Here is an 18,930-nt window from a genome sequence, read left to right as displayed (position 1 = left end):
TCATTGGTTTTTATTTGGTTTTTCAAGCTTGGTTTTTGGGGGTTGCAGCTGGTGGACAGGAAATCCAAGAAGGGACCACTGAAAGCTGATGAGGCTGAGGGAGGGGAGGGGGGAAGGTTCTGGCGAGGAGGCTGTTGTGGAAACTGGGCCTGTGGAGGAAAGCAGACATGGGCTCAGGGAGGGCGGTGAGTCTCTGGATCTTGTTGATCGAGTTGGTGACGTTAGTGAAGATGCTAGGGTAGATGGGGTATTGGCAGTCAAAACCCCAGCTGGCCAGCCCCATCAGAACCCAGAACTAGTGAAGTCACAGACAAGGGCCCCCCCCCAGAATCACTCTAGGAAAGAAATGGGAGTTGAGGTGGGTTACTGAGCCAGGTCTGAGAAGACAAGGTAGCAAAGTGGGGCTTATGAGTCTCTGCCTGCCAACCTCACTCAGGTGGACCACTGTGAAATTCCAGACTCCAGCATGCCACTAAGACCAGCCTGATTAAGTCATGCAGGTAAGCACTGGAATCATACTTCAGGAAGTTCCTGATTGACCCTCAGAACAATCACAAATGTAAGTCCATCAATATATGGAAGTTGTGCCCAGGAAGGGCATGGTGGTCCAGGAGAAAGCACTCTCCAAGGCCAAGAAGGGACAGCTGAAGGATTTGAACCCAGGAGAGCTGGTCTGTGAGTGGAAACTGACCAGCTGAAGCTGCTGCAGACCCGGCTTTTGTAAACTCTGAGCAGCACATCCCCACCTGATTCATCCTCCTTTTTCATTCATTTAGTCCGGCCTTTAGTTTTCTCTCAACTTCTTTGTTGCATTTCTTCAGAAATTGCCCATACCCAGACCTGGTGGAGGCAGCCTGTATTGCTCAGGGAGCAGCTGAGGGTCTCCTGAAAGCCTCTGGGAGTTATTGGAGTCCTGAAATGTTGTCAGGGCAGGACCATCTGGGCAGAAACTCCCTCACTTCATTAGCCAAACGGAAGATTTCATTGCTGGAGGTAGGTCAAGGAGCAGGGGACATGGCTGCGCTTGGTCCCCATCAAGCACTTGTCCAACACACACAACCAGCATCCGGAGAAGCTGCAGCCCTTGAGCACAGGGGTGAAAGTACAAACCTTCTCTTTCATGAAGCTTTCCTAAAGAATCCAACTCAGCTGCCACTGTCAGATGTGACATGTGGAAGCAAGCCATGGAAGGAACAGGACAGGAATGGAAGGACATTTCATAGGGTGGAAGCATGGCCCTTTCATGAGCTGAGATTCCAAATAGTACAGCCCAACTTTCTGATGCTGGAGCAGAGGGAGCAGTGAGTGCAGACGAGGAGAGGAGGGATGGCCAGGTGGGTGGGAGGAAGAACAATGACAAGTGGGAAGCAAGGCAGGTAGATGGGTTGGAGGCCATCAGGTTCCCAGGGCCTTTATGGTGGGGGTTGGAGTTGACGTCCATGGAGAACTGCTAGGTCAAGTCTAGAAGCTGGATTGCTCTGGTGCTGTGTGGAGAATGAACCAGTTTGGAAGCAGCTATAGGAGAGAAGTGAGAGATTATGGGTAGGGAGGGCCCAGGGTGGTAAGAAACAGATTTGGAACAATATGTTGAAAGAGGCACAGGACCTGTCAAAGTTGAGCCTATCTCACCAACCAGGGAAGAAGTGCAGAGGGGGAGGAGCAGGCTGAGCACAGAGCCCTGGGGTCTCCAGCATTAAGAGGTGGGAGGGGAGGGAACCAGTGCAGAGCAGAGTAGCTGGCTGTTCCTGGTGCCCAGGAAATGGCAGTGAGACTTGCTGAAGTGCTGAGTGAGAGGAGGACTCAGGTCCAAGGGTGGCTCTGGCAAGACAGGCTCTTGGGGACACTGCCATGTGGCTCTGGTGGCACTGCGGACACTCCTGGGCAGAGTGGGTTAGATCCAGGGCTGTTATGAGGAGTCGTTGGGGGAAAGGAGGCAGAGAAACTGGGCAGTATCAGGAGGGAGATTGCCACTGCATGTTTACACAGGACCCACGAAAGGAGACAGAGAAGACATGGAGCAAGGGAGATTCTGGGAACCAAGAACTCCAGGAGGGCCTGACTGGGATGGGCCAGGAGGCTCAAGAGAGATAGAAGATGCTTTCTTGGGGTGAGAAGAAGTGGGCTGGGAAGATGAATGGGCTCTAGTCTGAGTGCTTTGATAGTCTCAGTAAAACAGGAAGGAAGCTGTCCAGCTGAGAGGGAGGGGTGGGGAACTGGCAACTTGAAGGAAAGAGAAGGGTACATGGTATGGCTGGCCAAAAATCACCTTAAGAAGTGGCCATTCTCATCATCAGAACTATGGTTAAGTTACCTTACATGGCAAAAGGGACTCTGCAGCTGTGATGGAGCTGAGAATAAGGAAATAAGAAGATTATCTGAGATTATTTGGGTGTACCCAACACTCATGAGGAAAGAGGGAGGCAGGAAATCAGAGTCAGAGGAGGAGATGAGATGACAGGAGCAGAGGGAGGAGCAATGTGCTTTGGAGACAGAGGAAGAGGCCACGAGCCAAGGAATGTTGGGGACCTCTAAAAACCTAGAACAAGAAAGAAAACGGTCTCCCTGCCTAGAGTCTCTAGAGGGAAGCATCCTAACCAACAACACCTTGACTTTAGACTCTGACCTCCAGAAATGTAAGATAATAAATTTCTGTTGTCTGAGCCACCCACTTAAGATGATGTCACGACATTACCAACAGAGTCACAAAAGAAACCCAAGGAATGGGTTTGGAGGCAATTACAGGAGAAGAGGTGAGAGATTATGGGTGGGGAGAGGCCAGGGCAGTAAGAAAGAATCAGATTTGGGACAATATGTTGAAGGAAGCAACAGGGCCTGTCTGCCAAAGTTGAGCCTATCTCACCAACCAGGGAAGAAGTGCAGACGGGGAGGAGCAGGCTGAGCATAGAGCCCTGGGGTCTCCAGCATTGAGAGGTGAGAGGGGAGGGGACGAGTGCAGAGCAGAGTAGCTGGCTGGTCCTGGTGCCCAGGAAATGGCAGTGAGACTTGCTGAAGTGCCGAGTGAGAGGAGGATTTGGGGCCACGGGTGTCTCTGGTAAGACAGGTTTCATGAGGCTCTGGTGGCACTGGGGACACTCCTGGGTAGAGTGGATTAAATTCAGGGCCGTTAGGAGAAGTCTTTGGGGGAAAGGAGGCTAGAAACTGGGCAGTAGCGGGAAGGAGATTGCCACTGCATGTTTATAGGAGAGTCGTGAAGGTGGAGATAAGACATGGAGCAAGGGAACCTCTGGGCACTCAAAGCTCCAGGAAGGACTGGCTGCAATGGGCCAGGAGGCTCAGGAGAGATGCAGCATGCCTGCTGGACTGCGAAGATGAATGGCACCTAGGCCAGTTGAGTGCTTTCATGTTCTAGGTGAAACTGGAAGCAAGCTCTCCAGCTGAGGGGGAGGGGTGGGGGAAGTGGTGGCTTGAAGGAAAGAGAAGGGTACATGGTATGGCTAGCCAGAATTAACCCTCAAAAATGGCCATCCTCATCACCAGAACCTAAGCCTATGTTACCTTACATGCAAAAGGGACTCTGCAGCTGTGATGGGGTTGAGAATCAGGAAATAGGAAGATTATCCTGAATTATCTGGTTGGACCCAACATAAACACAAAGGTACTCATGAGGAAAGAGGGAGGCAGGAGGTCTGAGTCACAGGAGGAGATGTGATGACAGCAGCAGAGGGAGGAGCAATGTGATTTGGTGATGTAGGAAAGGGTCATGAGCTGAGGATTGTTGCTGCTGCTGCTGCTGCTAAGTCGCTTCAGTCGTGTCCGACTCTGTGCGACCCCATAGACGGCAGCCCACCAGGCTCTCCTGTCCCTGGGATTCTCCAGGCAAGAACACTGGAGTGGGTTAAAGTATTGTTGGGGACCTCTAAAAAGATAGAAAAATCAAGAAAACATTTTCTTCTAGATCCTCCAGAAGGAAGCAGCCAGGCCAACACCTTGACTTTAGACTCTGATGTCCAGAAATCTGAGATAATACATTCTGTTTTCTGAGCCACCAATTTAAGGTGAGGTCACCAATGCACCAAGAAAGTCACACCAGGGGCTTCTTGGTCATTGGGAGGGTGCCATCATCACCTCAGCTCTTCTCCTTTGGGGTCCCTACCTGTGGTGCCCTTGGCCCTCCCCACAGTGCAACCATACTGCACTTTTTAAGGCTGGGGAAGGCCAAGTCCCTGTACACTCCAGGCCTCAGGGATTCATGTAGATGAGCCTTGTCGTTGCTGATATTGTGGTGGATTCTGGGCCAGTATGGGGGAGATGGGAAGGGCTCCAGTAGCCTCCTGACCCCATGGGAGTTCTCAGGAGACAGAGGAAGCCCCACCACTAGTATATCCCATGGAAAGTGAGCTGTGCTTTGCACTGCTGAAAAGAAAGAGTAAACTGAGTGTGGGTGTGTGGGTTTTATATGTGCTGAATGGAGCCAGGGCAGTGAATTCCACATTGAGTGAGAGGATAGGTCTAAGACAGGTCCAGAAAAGCAGGTACAATCCAGGTAGATGGAGAAAGGCCAGGCCAGGCCAGGAGGTTGAAAGCCAATAATTGTTAAGTACCTCCTAAATGCCAGTACAGTATTAAATTTCCTACAGGGACCTTATTAATAGGAGGCTTTAGCAAATCCATTTTATGGGTGAGGAAACTTAGCTAAGGTCACAATCCCAGGAAATGACAGACTGAATACTGGAACCAGGTCTTCTCTGCCCCACAGTCTAAGCACTGAGTGCCCCTGTGTTCTGTCTCTCCTCAGACCTGTTTCTGGGTGCCCCCTGAAAGTGGGGAGGCACTTTCAGGGAGAGAAGAGGGGCCTGGGTTGGAGGATGGGAGCCAGAGCAGGTGATATGGCAGAAGATTAATCTAGATGCAATCTCTCAGGTAGGCTGTGGTGACTGAAAGGCTAAGAGAGGCAGGAGTGAGGGGGCAGTTATATGCTGCCTTGGCTCTTGAGGGTCCATCTCTGGTGTTCTCATCCTGAGGAGAAATGAGAGAAGGAGTCGGCTCAAGGGCACTATGGATATACATCAGGCAAGCAGACAAAGGGCCACAGAAGAGCTTGGCACATGATGCCCGCTTGGGAGGCTCGGCCCTGAGGGTGATCCAGTGGAGGTCACATTAGGCTTCGAGTGAAAACACAGGGGCCCAGGCTGTGCTGCCTTATTTTAGGGTAGCCACCTGTCCTCTCCAGGCCTGTTTTCTAACCTATAAAACAGGGCACTACATAGAGTGTAAGGAAAGGTTCACAATTAAAATATCCAACAAGGAGACTTCCTTGGTGGTCCAGTGGTTAAAAATCTTCCCTTCTTGCAGAGGACATGGGTTGCATCCCTGGTCAGGGAACTAATGCCCCACATGCCACGGGACAACTAAGTCTACATGCTGCAACTACTGAGCCCATGTGCTCTGGAGATTGCATGCTACAACTAAGAAAGGCCCACACTCTGCAATGAAGAGCCTGCATGCGACAACTAAGACCCAACACAGGCTAAAGAAAGCAAACAAACAGAACAAACACCAAAGCAAAAAAAAAATAATACATAAAAAAACAAATAGCCAACAATAGACATATATATGGAATATATAAAATATATACAGAGCCCCTAAAGGAAGAGACAGATAACCCAACAGAAAAATAAGAGGGGGAAAATATCTTGAAAGGAAACTTTACATAAAAAAGATATCCAATGATAGTAAATATGTAAAAGCATATTTAATTGATCATCGGGAAAATGCAAATCACAAAAATCTATTAAAATGAGAAAATAGATTGGAAAATGGAAAATGCTAAGTATTGGTGAGAATACAAACTCTCATCGACTGCTTGAATGAGTGGAAATGGTGAACCACTTTGGAGATGTTTGGTAATATTTGCCAAAGCTAAATATACATATACCTTTTACTCCAACAATTCTACTCAAGGGTTTCTGTGAAATAGAAGGTAAAACATTTGGAAGTGAAATGAAATGAAATGAAAAACTTGGAAAGTACTAAAATATCCATTAAAAGTGTAACTGATCATCAAATTCAAGGCACACAGTAGAGTCCTGTAGAGTAAGGAGACTGAACTTAGGTAATAGTATGGATGAATCTCACAAATACAATGTTAAGACAAGAAAGATTGACAACTGGAAATAAATTCTACTTACAGAACATTCAGAATCTAATCTAAGGTATTAAAGGTGAAGATGGTGGTTTCTGTTGGGTGTTGGTGAAAGGAAGGAAGTATGAGTGGGGCCTCTGGGGGTATTGATCAACTGTTGCCTCACCATGTGAAAATTCATCCAACTTATGAAAAGAGCATGGATATATTCTTTTGTATGTATATTACACTTAAGTAAAAACTTTAATATATTCCTCAAGAATAGATGCTGTAGATGCCTTCATGTGAAAGGAACTTAGGAAGGGAAGTTGGCCTTGGGGACACTGCCAAGGGATGGAGTCCAGGAAGATGAATAGAGGGAGGAAATGGGAAATCCCAGGGGCTCCACAAAGAGAGCAGAGGCAACACAGCCCCTCCCCTAGAGAAATTGAGGCCCTGAGAACAGTTGAGGGTAAAAGAGACAGGGCCTTATTCACTTGGCAGATGGACTTTCCTGTCAAGAAGTCCCCAGCACACAGCATGTTCACATGGACAGAGCAGTCTTGCCTTTTCCATCCCCATATAACAGTTTACAGAACTTGTTCTCAATGAAGCTCACCTTACCCTCCTAGAGATGGAAAGGTTCAAGCCGAGGTGCTGCGAGGATAAGGAGGAAATCAGGGAAGGATGCTGTAGCCTAGCTACAGACCTCTGCCTTACCAGTCAGCACTGCCCCTCAACATGGGGTTTTCTCCGCTCAGCTGAGCTTTCATCCTTGTTTCAGTCTTCTACCTACGCCTAATAAGCCCTCCCCTTTCTCCCAAACTTTTCCAAATTTGTCCTATTCCCTCAGCCTCTTTCATAACAATAGGCAAAACTTCTATCCCACAAAGGAAAAAGGCAAATCCCACCAACACATACCACTCACTGGTGCTTAGCAACCATTCACCAAGCTATCTATCTTTTCACAAACCATCCCATCCACTCACCTTTTGACTATCACTAACCGTTCACCTACCTATCTTTCCTCATTTCCCATTTGCCCACTCACCGTTCCATCCACTTGCCTATACACTCATCTTTTCATCCATCTCTCCATTCTCCCCTCCATCAGTAGACCCACTCACTCCATCTCCCTGCCCACCATCCTTTCACTCATCCGCCCAACCCTCTTCCCTTCCACCCACTCATCCTCCCACCTTCCCGCCATCCATCCTCTCATCCTATCACTCGTTTATTCTTCATCCAGTTTACTCATTTGCTCCTCTGTCCTCATGTTAAGTATCTTTTAACTATTGATACAGGTGAACGTTTTTAGTTGGGACTAAAAATTTCATTACAGCATAAATGAAATAAATAAGGAGCATTATTTTACATCTAACAAGTGGTGTAAAGGAAATAAAACAAGACGATGTGTTATTAGGGGTTGCCTGTTTTAGCTCACATGATCAAGCAAAACTCCTCAGAGGAGTAGCCAAGCTGCATATGCAATGACACAAGGCATGAAGAGCTTAGTCGGAAAAGCAAATGAGTCCAGGGAGATAGTCAAGGTGGAGACCTGAGGTGGGAATGGACTTGGCATCGTCAAGGCAGGAGCGAGGCCTGCTGGCTGGGGTGGTGTGGGTGAGGGATACAGTAGGAGATGAGAGAGAAGAATGGGGCCTGAGAGCCAAGGTAGGGAGTTTCGACCATATTTTAAGTAGAAATGAGAAGGCACTGAGGGTAATGAGCAGGGAACTGGCATGACTCCTGCTGTAAAGTAAATACTCAGACAGCTATGTGGAGAGTAACATAGAACATACAGGATGGGAGCTGAGACCAGTCTGGAGGTCCAGGGAAGAAGGACCCGGGGGCAGCAGTGGGATACCTACCAGATGCCAGGCCCTACCTGGGGCATGGACTGGGATATTAAAACAAGAAAGACAGGGTCCCTGTCCTCAAGGAGGAACCAGTCTGTGTGTATGTGTATGCGTGTGAAGTGTGTATACATCTGCTGTATGTGTCTTTGTGTGTTTGAAATAAATGTGTGTGTTTCTGTATTGTGCCTGTTTGTGTGTGTGAAGTGTGGTATACATGTGTTGTGTGTGTGTGTCTGCGTATTGTGTGTGTGTGTATGTGGTGTAAGAATGCTTCGGACCTGGTTGTTTGTCATATGATTAGGGTGTCTTCAGTTCAGTTCAGTCACTCAGTCGTGTCCGACTCTCCGCGACCCCATGAATCACAGCACGCCAGGCCTCCCTGCCCATCACCAACTCCCGGAGATCACTCAAACTCATGTCCACAGAGTTGGTGATGCCATCCAGCCATCTCATTCTCTGTCGTCTCCTTCTACTCCCTCCCCCAACCTTTCCCAGCATCAGAGTCTTTTCCAGTGAGTCAACTTGACACATGAGGTGGCCAAAGTATTGGAGTTTCAGCTTTAACATCAGTCCTTCCAATGAACACCCAGGATTGATCTCCTTCAGAATGAACTGGTTGGATCTCCTTGCAGTCCAAGGGACTCTCAAGAGTCTTCTCCAACAACACAGTTCAAAAGCATCAATTCTTCGGCGATCAGCTTTCTTCACAGTCCAACTCTCACATCCATACATGGCCACGGGAAAAACCATAGCCTTGACTAGATGGACCTTTTTTGGCAAAATGATGTCTCTGCTTATTAATATACTATCAAGGTTGGTAGGGCGTGTTAGTGACATACTAATAGGCAGGGACCAGAGATGGTGGAACATCCCACCCAGTGAAGACAGCATCTGTTCAAAATGCCTGTAGCAGCTTTGTAGAGAAAAATCATATCAAATTATGACCCAACTAATAATTACAAATGAATACTCTTTCCCTCCCTAATTTTGCATCATAAGCATTTCACCAAATCATGAACAATCCTTTTTTAATAAAAACTCTTGCTCATAAGTTTTTGCCTACATCTCTCCACTTTCAAACTTTAAAAGTACAGTTATTTTCCTGTGTCATTCAGTTCACCTAATGAGCCTACAAAGTAGATGGGTGAGCTGGGTTGGGAGAAGAGCAAAGCGAGTTTCAGAATTGATCAGGCAGGCTCAGAGGTCAGAAGTCATACTTGTATTTTCTTTCTACTTTTCACAAGCACCTCCCATGGCAAGGGAAATCAGAGTTTGTCAGTGACCTAGAAGGAGTCAGGCCCCAACCATGACCTTTGAGTTGGATCAAGTCATCTCAGATCTTTGGTTGATTTAAACATTTGAATCAAGAACCAGAAAGACTTCAAGAACTCAGATTCTTGATTCCGAAGTCAAAGATTCCCAGACTTCAGAGCTTTACACTTTAGGGAAAACCAAATCCTTAGAATTACACTTTCAGAACTAGAACTAGAATGGTCCAGTCCTCTCGAAATGAAGCATTGTGGGCCAAGGGGACCTTTGCCTGGAGACCCCTCAGGTGGAGACACACTTCCCTTCTTTGCTATTCTGTCCTTCTCCCATTCCTCCTCCTCCTCCCCATTCTCATCCCCTCAACTCCCCCACACCCCCTCAGTTTCTTCGTTTAGCATCCCCCAGTCAGGTATCCAGCAGGATGAGTTACTGGGGTGCTTCATGCCAGGGACTGGGAGACAGGCAGGGATGATGTAGGAAGTGAAACTCACAGCAAAGAGCAGCAGCAACATGGCAATGTCACTCCTGAAGGGATATAACTTCTTGAAGTCTGGGTGCATCATAGTCTGGCTCAGAGACACCTCCTGGCTGTGCTGGGTATGCTGGTACAGCTGTGTGCTTCCTAACAGAACCCCATAGTTCCACGGGGCTTTGGATTTCCTGGAGAAGGAAACTTGCACTGTCACCATCATCTCCAAGTGGGGACTAGCTCTTTCCCTGCATCCTTACCTAACTGTCTACACCCCTCTGGACCCTTCCACTCCATGTGATGCCACATATCTTCTGTCTCCTCATTTCTAATGTTCAGGAGGCCTTCTTTCTTGAGGCTAATTGGCATCCTACTTATAGTTTCAAACATACGGCTGGCTTCTCCATCACACACTAGAATTGGAGAAGCACTGAATCCTTCTTCTGGAAAACTCCTCTGTGGGGTCATCAAATGAAGACCTTTTGATTGTACACAGCAGGCATTCTGGCTCAGTCCCAGCTCTAACTTTACCCTTCCCTAGACTCCATACAACATACCTTCTGGCCGTACACTCTTCCTGACCATACCCTTTTTTCAACACCTACCTGCCCAAAGCCTGCTTCTCCACTGAGTTACAAGGACTTGAAAAAGATTCGTTAAACAAATGAGCAAATGAAGGCATGAAACAGAACCTTGCCTTGTTCCCCCAACACAGGTACTGAATCTTCCCCCCTCCCTCACTGTCTTCACAGCTCATCTACTTGGAGACTCTCTCTCATGTTCCCCTCATACAACCCTTCCGCTCTTCCAAGCCCTCCCTCTCCACACACCTTTTCGTGAACCCCCACCCCATTTGCTCTGCTCTTCTCATCCATGCTGGGCCTTTTCTTCTGACAGGATGGAGACATGGTGAGGCAGGATACCCTACCCCTTATGCCCCAGAGTGGCTTGAACGGATCATGGCACAGAGTGGGTGCCGATAGACTCTGAGCCCTCAAAGCTCCAGTGCCCAGACCTGGGCTGAGATGCCTGAACTCCATGGTGAGTCCTCCTCCTCTGTTCAGAAGCCAGTCACTGAGCCAGCCCCACATGGCTAGGTGAATGAGACTCCTGAGCAGCCCTGTCACTCTCCCAGGGAACCCACCTCCCCCTTATGCAGCCTAGCACCACGGTACACCACATGCAAGCCAGTGACCGTGACTCCTCCTGGGCACACAGTTTCGTAGGAATAATAAGAAGAATCATTCAGCTGCTAACCACACATGTGGTCCCAGGGCTCCATCTAGAATCTGACACCTGGAAATAAGGGGGCATTGAGAAGAAACTGTGATTTGAGATGTGTCCACACCACATGGCAGAGAGGATTATTGGAGAATAATTGTGTTGGAGTATTGTGTTGCTTTCTTTTATTTTTTTTCTTTTTCTGTAGGTAACCCCCCATAGTTTTTTATTTTCTTTTTTTAGTAAATTTATTTATTTTAATTGGAGGCTAATCACTTTACAATATTGTATTGGTTTTGCCATACATTGACATGTGTCCACCATGAGTGTACATGTGTTCCCCATCCTGAAACCCCTCCCACCTCCCTCCCCATCCCATCACTCTGGGTCATCCCAGTGCACCAGCCCCAAGTACCCTGTCTCATGCATTGAACCTGGACTGGCAATCCATTTCACATATGACAATATACATGTTTCAAATGTCATTCTCCCAAATCACCCCACCCTCATCCTCTCCCACAGAGTCCAAAAGACTGTTCTATACATCTGTGTCTCTTTTGCTGTCTCGCATATAGGGTTATCATTACCATCTTTCTAAATTCCGTATATATGCATTAATATACTGTATTGGTGTTTTCCTTTCCACTTATTTCACTGTGCATAATAGGATTCAGTTTTGTCCACCTCATTAGAACTGATTCAAATGTATTCTTTTTAATGGCAGAGTAATATTCCATGTGTATATATACCACAGCTTTCTTATCCATTCGTCTGCAGTTGGACATCTAGGTTGCTTCCATGTCCTGGCTATTATAAACAATGCTGCAATGAACATTGGGGTACATGTGTCTTTTTCAATTCTGGTTTCCGCAGTGTGTATGCCCAGTAGTGGGATTGCTGGGTCATATGGCAGTTCTAGTTCCAGTTATTTAAGTACTTACCAAACTTTTCTCCATAGTAGCTGTACTAGTTTGTATTCCCACCAACAGTGTAAGAGGGTTCCCTTTTCCTCACACCCTCTCCAGAATTTATTGCTTGTAGACTTTTGGATAGCAGCCATTCTGACTGGTGTAAAATGGTACCTCACTGTGGTTTTGATTTGCATTTCTCGGACTATGAGTGATGTTGAGCATCTTTTCATGTTTGTTAGCCATCTGTATGTCTTCTTTGGAGAAATGTCTGTTTGTTCTTTGGCCCATTTTTTGATTCGGTGGTTTATTTTTCTGGAATTGAGCTGCAGGAGTTGCTTGTATATTTTTGAAATTAATCCTTTCTCAGTTTCTTCATTTGCTATTATTTTCTCCCATTCTGAAGGCTGTCTGTTCACCTTGATTATAGTTTCCTTCGTTGAGCAAAAGCTTTTAAGTTTAATATGGTCTTATTTATTTATTTTTGCTTTTATTTCTATTACTCCGGGAGGTGGGTCATAGAGGATCCTGCTGTGATTTATGTTGGAGAGTGTTTTGCCTATGTTTTCCTCTAAGAGTTTTATAGTTTCTGGTCTTACATTTAGATCTTTAATCCATTTTGAGTTTATTTTTGTGTATGGTGTTAGAAAGTGTTCTAGTTTCATTCTTTTACAAGCGGTTGACCAGTTTTCCCAGCACCATTTGCTAAAGAGATTGTCTTTCCTCCATTGTATATTCTTGCCTCTTTTGTCAAAGATAAGGTGTCCAAAGGTGCGTGGATTTATCTCTGGGCTTTCTATTTTGTTCCATTGATCTATATTTCTATCTTTGTGTCAGTACCATACTGTATTGATGACTGTAGCTTTGTACTATAGCCTGAGTCAGGCTGGTTGATACCTTCAGTTCCATTCTTCTTTCTCAAGATTGTTTTGCCTATTCGAGGTTTTTTGTATTTCCATACAAATTGTGAAATTATTTGTTCTAGTTCTGTGAAAAATACCATTGGTAGCTTGAAACTGATTGCAGTGAATCTATAGATTGCTTTGGGTAGTATACTCATTTTCAGTATATTGATTATTCCAATCCATGAACATGGTATGTATCTACACCTATTTCTGTCTTTTTTGATTTCTTTCATCAGTGTCTTATGGTTTTCTATATATAGGTCTTTGGTTTCTTTAGGTAGATATATTCCTAAATATTTTATTATTTTCATTGCAATGGTGAATGGAATTGTTTCCTTAAGTTCTTTTTCTGTTTTCTCATTGTTAGTGTATAGGAATGCAAGGGATTTCTTGTATTAATTTTATATCCTGCAACTTTACTATATTTATTGATTAGCTCTAGTAATTTTCTGGTAAAGTCTTTTGGGTTTTCTATGTAGAAGATCATGTCATCTGAAAACAGTGAGAGTTTTCATTCTTTTCAAATCTGGATTCCTTTTAGGTATTTTTTCTGCTCTGATTACTGTGGCCAAGACTTCCAAAACCATGTTGAATAGTAGTGGTGAGAGTGGGCACACTTGTCTTGTTCCTGACTTTAGGGGAAGCACTTTCAAAGTTTCACCATTGAGGATAATGTTTGGATGGGTTTGTCATATACAGCTTTTATTATGTTGAGGTATGTTCCTTCTATTCCTGTTTTCTGGAGGATTTTAATCATAAATGGACGTTGAACTTTGACAAAGGCTTTCTCTGCATCTATTGAGATACTCATATGGCTTTTATCTTTCCATTTGTTAATGTGGTGTATTACATTGATTGATTTGCGGATATTGAAGAATCCTTGCAACCCTGGGATAAAGTCCACTTGGTCATGATGTATGTTTAATATGCTGTTGGATTCTGTTTGCTAGTATTTTGTTAAGGACTTTTGCATCTATGTTCATCAGTGATATTGGCCTGTAGTTTGTGTGTGTGTGTGTGTGTGTGTGTGTGTGTGTGTGTGGCAAAATTGTCAGGTTTTGGTATTAGGGTGATGGTGGCCTCATAGAATGAGTTTGGAAATTTACCTTTATCTGCAATTTTCTGGAAGAGTTTGGGTAGGATAGCTGTTCAGTTCAGTTCAGTTCAGTCGCTAAGTCGTGTCCAACTCTTTGCGACCCCATGAATCACAGCATTCCAGGCCTCCCTGTCCATCACCAACTCCCGGAGTTCATTCAAACTCATGTCCATCGAGCAGGTGATGCCATTCTCTGTCGTCCCCATCTCCTCCAGCCCCCAATCTCTCCCAGCATTAGAGTCTTTTCCAAGGAGTCAACTCGTCGCATGAGGTAGCCAAAGAATTGGAGTGTCAGTTTTAGCATCAGTCCTTCCAATGAACACCCAGGATTGATCTCCTCTAGAATGGACTGGTTGGAACTCCTTGCAGTCCAAGGGACTCTCAAGAGTCTTCTCCAGCACCACAGTTCAAAAGCATCAATTCTTCGGCGACCAGCTTTCTTCACAGTCCAACTCTCACATCCATACATGACCACGGGAAAAACCATACCCTTGACTAGATGGACCTTTTTGGGCAAAGTAATGTCTCTGCTTTTTAATATGCTATCTAGGTTGGTCATAACTTTCCTTCCAAGGAGTAAGCGTCTTTTAATTTCCTGGCTGCAATCAGCATCTCCAGTGATTTTGGAGTCCAAAAAAATAAAGTCTGACACTGCTTCCACTGTTTCCCCATCTATTTCCCATGAAGTGATGAGACCACATGCCATGATCTTTGTTTTCTGAATGTTGAGCTTCAAGCCAACCTTTTCACTCAGCTCTTCTCTAAATTTTTTGGTAGAATTCAGCTGTGAAGCCGTCTGGACATGGGCTTTTGTTTGCTGGAAGATTTCTGATTACAGTTTCAGTTTCCATGCTTGTGATGGGTCTGTTAATTGTTCTATTTATTCCTGTTCAGTTTTGGAAAGTTGTACTTTTCTAAGCATTTGTCCATTTCTTCCTAGTTGTCCAATTTATTGGCATATAGTTGCTGATAGCAGTCTCTTATGATCCTTTGTATTTTTGTGTTTTCTGTTGTGATTTCTCCATTTTCACTTCTAATTTTGTTGATTTGATTCTTCTCCCTTTGTTTCTTGATGAGTCTGACTAATGGTTTGTCAATTTTATTTATCTTCTCAAATAACAAGCTTTTAGCTGTGTTGATTTTTGCTATGGTCTCTTTTGTTTCTTTTGCATTTATTTCTGGCCTAATTTCTAAGATTTCTTTCCTTCTACTAACCCTGGGGTTCTTCATTTCTTCCTTTTCTATTTGTTTTAGGTGTCATGTTAGGTTATTTAGTTGACTTTTTTCTTGTTTCTTGAGGTAAGCCTGTATTGCTATGAACTTTCTCCTTAACACGGCTTTTACAGTGTCCCAGAGGTTTTGGGTTGTTATGTTTACATTTCCATTCTTTTCTGTGCATATTTTGATTTCTTTTTTGATTTCTTCTATGATTTGTTGGTTATTCAACAGTGTGTTATTCAGCATCCATATGTTGGCATTTTAAATAGTTTTTCTCCTATAATTGATATCTAATCTTACTGCATTGTGGTCAGAAAAGATGCTTGGAATGATTTCAGTTTTTTTTTAATTTTCCAAGGCTAGATTTATGGCACAGGATGTGATATATCCTGGAGAAGGTTCCATGTACACTTGAGAAAAAGGTGAAATTCGTTGTTCTGGGGTGAAATGTCCGACAGATATCAATTAGGTCTAACTGATCTATGGTATCATTTAAAGTTTGTGGTTCCTTGTTAATTTTTTGTTTAGTTGATCTATCTATAGGTGTGAGTGGGATATTAAAGTCTCCCACTATTATTATGTTATTATTAATTTCCCCTTTCACACTTGTTAGCATTCGTCTTACATATTGCGGTGCTCCTATGTTGGGTGCATATAGGTTTATTGTTATATCTTCTTCTTGGATTGATCCTTTGATCATTATGTAGTGTCCTTCTTTGTCTCTTTTAAAAGCCTTTGTTTTAAAGTATTTTTTCTGATATGAGTATTGCTTCTCCTGCTTTCTTTTGGTCTCTGTTTGCGTGGAATATCTTTTCCCAGCCCTTCACTTTTAGTCTGTATGTGTCCCTTGTTTCGAGGTGGGTGTCTTGTAGACATCCTATTTGAAGGTCTTGTTTTTTTTTTTTTTTTTTTTTTAATCCATTCAGCCAGTCTTTGTCTTTTGGTTTGGGAATTCAACCCATTTACCTTTAAGATAATTACTAATAAATATGACCCCATTGTCATTTACTTTATTGTTTTGGGTTTGAGTTTACACATCCTTTCTGTCTTTCCTGTCTAGAAAATATCGTTTAGCATTTGTTGGAGAGCTTGTTTGGTGGTACTAAATTCTCTCAGCTTTTGCTTGCCTGTAAAGTATTTATTTCTCCTTCATATTTGAATGAGATCCTTGCTGTTTACAGTAATCTGGGCTGTAGGGTATTTTCTTTCATCATTTTAAGTATGTCTTGCCATTCTCTTCTGGACTGAAGAGTTTCTATTGAAAGATCAGCTGTTATCCTTATGGGAATCCCCTTGTGTCTTTCTTATTGTTTTTCCCTTGCTGCTTTTAATATTTGTTCTTTGTGTTTCATCTTTGTTAATTTGATTAATATGTGTCTTGGGGTGTTTTGCCTTGGGCTTATCCTATTTGGGACTCTCTGGGTTTCTTCGACTTGGGTGACTATTTCCTTCTCCATTTTAGGGAAGTTTTCAACTATTATCTCCTCAAGTATTTTCTCATGACCTTTTTTTTCGTCTTCTTATTCTGGGACACCTATGATTTGAATATTGGGACGATTCACATTGTCCCAGAGGTCTCTGAGGTTGTCCTCATTTCTTTTAATTCTTTTTTCTTTCTTCCTCTTTCTTTCATTTATTTCTACCATTCTATCTTCTACCTCACTAATCCTATTTTTTTCCTCCGTTATTCTACTGTTGATTCTCTCCAGAGGGTTTTTTATCTCATTGATTGCATTATTCATTGTATATTGACTCTTTCTTATTTCTTCTTCTTCTGCTACTACTGCTAAGTCGCGTCAGTCGTGTCCGACTCTGTGCGACTCTTTAGACGGCAGCTCACCAGGCTCCCCCATCCCTGGGATTCTCCAGGCAAGAACACTGAAGTAGTTTGCCATTTCCTCCTCCAATGCATGAAGGTGAAAAGTGAAAATGAAATCTATCACCCGTGTCCAACTCTTTGTAACCCCATGGACTGCAGCCTACCAGGCTCCTCCATCCATGGGATTTTCCAGGCAAGAGTACTGGAGTGGGGAGCCATTGTCTTCTCCATTTTATTTCTTCTCAGTTCAATTCATTTCAGATGCTCAGTCGTGTCCGACTCTCCATGACCCATGAATCACAGCACGCCAGGCTTCCCTCTCCATCACCAACTCCTGGAATTCACTCAAACTCATGTCCACAGAGTCGGTGATGCCATCCAGCCATCTCATTCTCTGTCGTTCCCTTCTCCTCCCACCCCCAAACTTTCCTAGCATCAGATTCTAGGTCGCTGTTAAACATTTCTTGCGTCTTCTTGATCTTTGTCTCCAGGCTATTTATCTGTAACCCCATTTTGTTTTCAAGATTTTGGATCATTTTCACTATTATTATTCGGAATTCTTTATCAGGTAGATTCCATATCTCTTTCTCTTTTGTATGGGTTGGTGGGCATTTATCCTGTTCCTTTACCTGCTGGGTATTTCTCTGCCTTTTCGTCTTGTTTGCGTGGTTCGTTGCGCCCGGGCGGGCGTCTCTCGCGTCGGAGCTACCCCAGGCCTGAGGCCAGGGCCGGGGGCCGAGAGGAGCTACCCCACGTCCAACAGGCGGTGGCTGCGCGGGCGCAGGAGGGCTAGAGGAGCTACTTCGCGTTCAAGGTCAGGAGGGGCGGCCTCGAGGAGATACCCCTCACCCAAGGTAAGGTACAGCGGCTGCACTTTGCTGGAGCGGCTGTGAAGAGATTTTCCACGACCAAGGTAAGAGAAACCCAAATAAGACGGTAGGTATTGCTAGGGGACACCAGAGGGCGGACAGACTGATATCATAATCACAGGAAACTAGCCAATCTGATCACATGGACCACAGCTGAATGTGGTCCACTGGAGAAGGGAATGGCAAACCACTTCAGTATACTTGCCTTGAGAACCCCATGAACAGTAACAAAGGGCAAAATGATAGGATACTGAATGAGGAATTCCCCAGGTCAGTAGGTGCCCAGTATGCTACTGGAGCTCAGTGGAGAAATAACTATAGAAGGAATAAAGGGATGGAGCAAAAGCAAAACCAATACCCAGTTGTGGATGTGACCAGTGATAGAAGCAAGGTCCGGTGCTGTAAAGAGCAGTATTGCATAGGAACCTGGAATGTTACGTCCATGAAACAAGACAAATTGGAAGTGGTCAAACAGGAGATGGCAAGAGTGAACGTTGACATTCTAGGAATCAGTGAATTAAAATGGACTGGAATGGGTGAATTTAACTCAGACGACCATTATATCACTACTGTGGGCAGGAATCCCTTAGAAGAAATGGAGTAGCCATCATGGTCAACAAAAGAGTCCAAAATGCAGTACTTGGATGCAATCTTAATAATGACAGGATGATTTCTGTTCGTTTCCAAGGCAAACCATTCAATATTACAGTAATCCAGGCCTATGCCCCAACGAGTAATGCTGAAGAAGCCGAAGTTAATCGGTTCTATGAAGACCTACAAGACCTTTTAGAACTAACACCCAAAAAAGATGTCCTTTTCATTATAGGGGACTGGAATGCAAAAGTAGGAAGTCAAGAAACACCTGGAGTAACTGGCAAATTTGGCCTTGGAGCACGGAATGAAGCAGGGAAAAGGCTAATAGAGTTTTGTCAAGAGAATGCACTGGTCATAGAAAACACCCTCTTCCAACAACACAAGAGAAGACTCTACACATGGACATCACCAGATGGTCAACACCGAAATCAGATTGATTATATTCTTTGCAACCAAAGATGGAGAAGCTGTATACAGTTAGCGAAAACAAGACCAGGAGTTGACTGTGGCTCAGATCATGAACTCCTTATTGCGAAGTTCAGACTTAAATTGAAGAAAGTAGGGAAAACCACTAGACCATTCAGATATTACCTCAATCAAATCCCTTATGATTATACAGTG

At 44.4% G+C, this 18,930-nt stretch overlaps 1 pseudogene; it reads right to left on the bottom strand.

Moving 5' to 3' along the window:
• Nucleotides 1-22: 22 nt before the first annotated feature.
• On the bottom strand, nt 23-9,902 carry LOC148773790 (putative serine protease 47; annotated as a pseudogene).
• Nucleotides 9,903-18,930: the final 9,028 nt, after the last annotated feature.

This window comes from Moschus berezovskii, chromosome 26 (genome assembly GCF_049115385.1).
Source record: "Moschus berezovskii isolate FMDL1 chromosome 26, NW_MosBer_1.0, whole genome shotgun sequence".
Classification (NCBI taxonomy): Eukaryota; Metazoa; Chordata; class Mammalia; order Artiodactyla; family Moschidae; genus Moschus; species Moschus berezovskii.
Note: the sequence above shows the minus strand (reverse complement) of the source record. Positions and strands in the feature narration are given on the sequence as shown.